Source organism: Parasteatoda tepidariorum, chromosome 3 (assembly GCF_982258835.1).
Source record: "Parasteatoda tepidariorum strain Cologne lab strain chromosome 3, Ptep-v5.0, whole genome shotgun sequence".
NCBI classification, from domain to species: Eukaryota; Metazoa; Arthropoda; class Arachnida; order Araneae; family Theridiidae; genus Parasteatoda; species Parasteatoda tepidariorum.
The window spans coordinates 7,994,084-8,000,099 of record NC_141757.1 but is presented as its reverse complement, the minus strand read 5'-3'; the positions used below and the strand labels follow the sequence as shown (position 1 = coordinate 8,000,099).

At 26.9% G+C, this 6,016-nt stretch overlaps 1 long non-coding RNA gene across 1 annotated transcript; it reads left to right on the top strand.

Moving 5' to 3' along the window:
• Nucleotides 1-4,467: 4,467 nt before the first annotated feature.
• Nucleotides 4,468-5,491, top strand: LOC147812744 (uncharacterized). Its single transcript, XR_015432257.1, has 2 exons — nucleotides 4,468-5,106; nucleotides 5,243-5,491. It is a non-coding gene; the product is annotated as an uncharacterized LOC147812744 (long non-coding RNA).
• The last annotated feature ends 525 nt before the right edge of the window (nucleotides 5,492-6,016 follow it).

The window sequence follows — 6,016 nt, the reverse complement described above, 5'->3', positions numbered from 1 at the left end:
GTATCGTAACATAGGCGGATTGATAAATCGGAAGTTATCTTTATTTCGTATGGTTTATATTCCCATCGATTGCTTGTTCGTAGGGTCTTTACAGTCTTATGTCACTTTCTTGAACTTAACAAAGTAGCACCTAATATTAGATAACATCTTTTAATATTAGAGAATAACTTCTAATATTAGAAAGTAACAAAAGAGTAGTGTTGCTTTTTATATTTGGAGTAAGCAAGAGGAAGATTTGGATGACAAAAGAATAATTCGGCCAGAAAATTTTACTTAATTTTCTGTATTGCTGTAAAGCAGTAAAATATAGAACAAAAGTTTTATAATGTCATTCAATGCATTATTTACTTAGCAATACAGAAATACTAAATAAAATTATGTTAGGGAATTCTGCTACCATCCATTTTCCTCCTTCTTACTCCAAAGTATTTATTATGTTCTGTTAAATTTTTGAATATTTCTGACCTATTTCAGAAATAATGTTATATTGTAATTTTTATTGATATGGATATTTTTTTCTTTTCTGTATACAATGGGTTTCCTGACTAATTTTCTCACATTAATACATTTCAAGTCTTTTAGTTTCAAAATGTATTAATTTTTTTAGATATTTACCTATTTTATCAAAATTTTAATTGAATTTGTTAGTTTGTAAGACATGCTTTTTAAAAGTCGTAATTTAAGCTATTTGCAATTTCACAATTATCATTCATTATTTATATTCTGAAACTTTATGATAAGAAACCACACTATTTAATTACTAAGTTAAATTTACATTTGAATTGAGTTAAATGTTTTCCTTAGAAATTTTTTTAAATAGAACTGTCATTAATTTCCAAAAATATTAAAATAAAATTATATCTCGAATTTTTAAATTGTTATTTTTTGTAATAATTAGGACGATTCAGAAATTTTAAATATATTCAAATTATTTATTTGCATAAATCTCTTGCATATTTTTTTCCCTCTTATTTCACTGAAAATAAATGGAAAAATATTTAAGTATATTTATTCTTTTAAAATCTGAAATTTTACTTAACACTGAAAGATAAAACTCTAAGGCACACGTAGAAATATTTTCAGGGACTGAAACCAGGAAAGCCTTTATGAATTTTAATTAAAAAATTTGCCAATAATTTTTTGTACTGTAAAAATGTTACATTGGTGCATCAGAAATTTTTAAAAATTCGTTCATTAGTTAAAGGTACTATGTACTAACCAGCATTTTTAGCCGAAAAATTTAGGTATCACATATGGTTCGAAATCCAAAAAAAAAAAAAAAAAAAAAAAAAAAAAAGGGAGAGAGAAAGAAAAGCAGAAAATATTGTGTTTTATCAAAATTAACTAAATTTGCACAAACATTTATCTGCTTACAAGAATGAGACGGAAAAACATAAAATCTTTTTTAACTTTCCTTTAGTATTAATGACCCGAATTTGACTACCATCAGTATTTTGTTCAAAATTATTTTTTGTTCAATCACAAAATTTGTCTCAAATCACAAAACGTTTGTTCAAAATTTATCAATTCCATTGTTTGTCTTTCGTTGATAAGATATTATGCATTACAAGCATAGTAAAAACAAACATATCATGGCAGGTATACGTCTTAATCGGGACTCTTTGAAAAAATCAAATTTCAAGCGAATATTCATGGGAAAATTTCCAAAATTGAAGTAATAAGCACAATGTTGACAATAAAGATAATCACAAGTTTTAGATGGACTTTGAGATCAGCGTTGAAGGAAAATTTCCATATCAAAAGATTAAATATAATCAAACTTTAAATAAATTTACCTGTTTTCATGACTCTTAAGCACCATCTACCGCAAGAACTTGCCAACCTTATATTTTATGAAATTTTATCATTGCAAATATGATACCTGACAAATCCAATTTTTTAAAATTTTGAAGATTTATTACAAAGTTGTAGAAGAAACCACACACTACAGTAATTAAGACAAAAACACATGATACACATTAGAACTATTTCAAAGCAAAGTAATTATACTTAAAAATTAAACACACTATAAATGTGATACATTACCTTCAGTGTTTAAAATTAACGTCTATAACCTTTTCGTAAAACATTAGTTAAAAATACATAATTGTTATAAGAAAAATAATTTTTTTCATGACTATTTGATTCAGTTTATTCTTCCAATTGCAAGTTTTGTTCACTTGAAATTATTATCCATAAAATGCCTTTTTTAAAGTTTTTAGGAAACGTTCAGAAACAATGTAACCACACAAAACAGGGATCACAGGATTCATTTTCTCTTATAACATCGCAATCAACATGAGAACTTCCCCCATTTAAAATACACCTTTTTAAATATCATCCCAGCATATTACTCACAGCTTTCCATCAGGGTGTGCAATCTCCATTTTCAGTGTCCAGCTGCCCTTATCAAAAATGAACCAGCCTTGAGAACATTTAAAAACAGTTTCTTCGTGGTAGATTTTCTTGAAAATGAAGAGCTATCGCTGAAATTGAAAAAAATAAAATAAAATTTTCAAGGAAAATACCAAATTTAAAACTATTAAACATTGAATATTTATTTGAAACTTAAATTATATAATTTGAAAATGTTTTCAGGAAATTATAACATCCTTTAAAAAGAAATTCAATGTGTAAATTCCGGTATCGATACCTACATAAAAAAATCTCGGTAGCGCCACACAAGAAGCACAAACCAATACAGTGGGAAGGAGATTAACTAAGATCATAAGTACTCCCAAGTATCAAATTTTGTTTTGATAAATTAAAACTGCGAAGCCCCCTTTTAATAGACCTGAAAATAACAACTCGCTATGTTGCAAGTCAACGTGGCGAAAAATGTTAAACATACAACTGTTTATTTTCTTCCATTGATTAGTTTAAAAATCGTTTAATGTACGTCATTGTAAAAATATACTCTAGGAATTCCATCAATTCGTGATTGAAAAAGTCCTGTAGAAGGAGAATTCTTTAACAATTCACATATTTCAAAATTGTAATATTTACATTAAATATATTCTTCCCCCTAAATATTTTTACATGTCGTTCTTTAAAAATCAGTATGCTTGATTAAATTTTTTTCACATATTTATTATTTTTATGGTTTATTTAAATTTTTTCAGCTTTAGATTATTTCTAATAGTATTTTTAAAAAAATATAATTTAATCAAAGTAAAAATTAAGTTTGCAAAATGTGGCTTTTAAATGTCTTAAATGGCATCCTATTGATATTGGTCATCAACTCATTAGTTTTAAGAAACAAATGGCAGCTAAGACATAGTATACCAGGTTATTAACTGTAAGATTTAAATTTTCAGGTCTATTTTTTAGTTGGAGTGAGCATTCAGGCATATTCTGATAAGAAAATATATCAAATTCAATGATTTTAATTTTAAGACAAGCTTATACGAAGCCAACAGGAAACTTTGCATTTTTTGCTTAATAAAATTGTACCAACTTTCCAACTTTACTCTTCATTCAACATAAGCACCATTTTAAATGGACCACATTATAGTTTACTTTTTAATCATTTACAAATTAATATAAATAATGATGCATCAAAAACATATAGATCAGTCGGCTTTCAAGAAATTTAATTTAAAACGTTTTAATTCATTGTTTTACAATATTTTAAACATGAAATTTTAATATGGTTACAATATTGTTTGTATTAAACTTTCAACATTCTACAATGTAATGACTCTAACTGAGCTAAAAGTAGCAGATTACTAATTTTTTAATTGTCCTAACATGGCTTATTTGTTTACAGACAATTATATATTTCTTTTTCATCGTTGCAGAAAAATTCTATCACAGACGATTAACTAAACAAACGTTGTTTTACGAACATATTCTGAACTAATTTGCAGTATTTATAACAAGACAACACGTTTTACATAAGAAGTCAACTGATGCGCACGGACTATAATGTTCATGAAGTCAATAATGATCACAATTCACAATATTTTCTTACTTTATTAGATACATGATCAATAAATTAATTCTTAAATGTATTGATTAAGCGTTAAAGTACACTAGATGTTTCTGTAACATCTCTCTAACATATTGTGCTTTATATTACTTTTCTAATTGATAATCATCTTAAGAAAAAAACTACCTACGATACTTTTTTAATGTTCTAAGTAACTGTCACTGAAAATTATAAAGTTTACTAAAAATTACTAAATTATAAATACCTTAAGAAGTTGAAGCAGTTCATACCAGTTTGCCGACCACAAAGAATTTGGCAATTTGAAGTAAACAATCGTGAAGAAATTACAACTCAGCATTTGAAAAAGTTTTTCCAGTTTTATATTGTTCGCGAACAGAATTTACTTAAACTAATATTTTCGTACGTTTTCTGACATAAAATTGCATTGTCTGAAAATGATATTTTAAGTAATATTTAAATTATTTTCTTTCATAAATAAATGTTTGTTTATTAATAATATTGGATGCCCTTTCACAAAAAGTGTCACTTGAACAAAAGTAATGAAATAGATGATAATTTCATAAGCTCGAATGTTAGATTGAGTACTATTTAATGTTATATTACATTATCTCCAATATTAGAAGATAGGATTTATGAGTCTAGCATTTTTCGAGCACGGCAGTATTATATTGCCTCTTTCTAATGCTACATAATATCATTTTGTTACCTGGTTATAATAAGCTGATCTTAAAATAATTATTTTTATTGTAATGTCCCATAGTAAAGGATAATTTAAAAACAATGGATAGTTGGCAAAGTTAAATATCTGCACAGACTCCATGAAATAATCGACAACAACTCACTTCACTAGTTAAGTACAATTCAGAAATGTGGTCCACTTAAAAACGGAACTAATTTCAACACCCTCTTATGTCATCTCGCTTAATTTTGTATTTTTCTCTTATAGGCAGACCTTCCACTGGGTCTTCGCCAGCTTATCAAAGCCCAGTAAAAAGAAAGAAAGGCGAAAGAACGACGGAGGCTACACGACTAAGGGAGTATTCTCAAAACATAGGTCGACCTCTCTCCATGAAACAATTTCTAGAGCCACAAATGAGACTGAGAGATAGGAAAAAATTCAAAGTCTGTTATAAAGGAATGTGCTAGTGCTTCTGGTGAGTAAGTTTCTTTTATCCTGCTTTTGCTTTTATTTTCTGTGTTAGGTTTATCGAATAAATCTTTATGCAGTTACCTGTAATATAGAAGTAATTGAGTTACAGAATAAAAATGTCTGTATCTTTTGTTTTTCAGATCGGTCTTGAAATTGTTTTAGTTCTACTGTTCCAGTTACTTAATTATTGTTAAATTTTACTGAAAAAATTGTTCAGAAAGTTCTTTGATGCCCCTGTTCAGTTCATTTTGTTCAAGTTTAAACATTTCATTTATCAAAAAATTTTATGCAGTTGATTTGACTGCTTTTTGGAATCCAGGCTGCTTTTTGGAATGCTCTGACGTAATCATGTGTGACGTAAGAAGATGATGATTCGTAGTCATGTTATGGTAAGTTCTATTTCATTCAGTTTCTTATAGAATTCAATTATGAGTAAAGAAAAGAACGATAACTTTTCCTTTACAGATCAAACATCATTTTCCCCCTCTAAGGTTAAACTCTAAATGTAAAATAAATATATTTATTAGTTAGTGCTATCTATAATTTAAGTTATGGAATCAATATTTTCATGTAGATTATAATTTTTTAAATAAATATCCAATAAAAAATTCATCCGATTTCATTTCGAACTGAAATTTTACTGCTAAAACTTTAAATATTTTCTATTTTCGATGATTGTCTTAAAAATTTATTTCTTATATTTTGATATGTGTGTCTAGTGATGGGATATAAAATGGCAAAAGTTAATAATTGTGTTCTTATTTTTAGAGATTCTTTCTCATATGTGATATTTATAAAAATAAACTAAGAACTAATCACTTTATAATATGCAAAAGAACGAAATTTGTCACTAAATCAAGCGGAACTAGATTGTAAACTGTTTAATAAACAATTGTAAACTGGCACACTTAAAA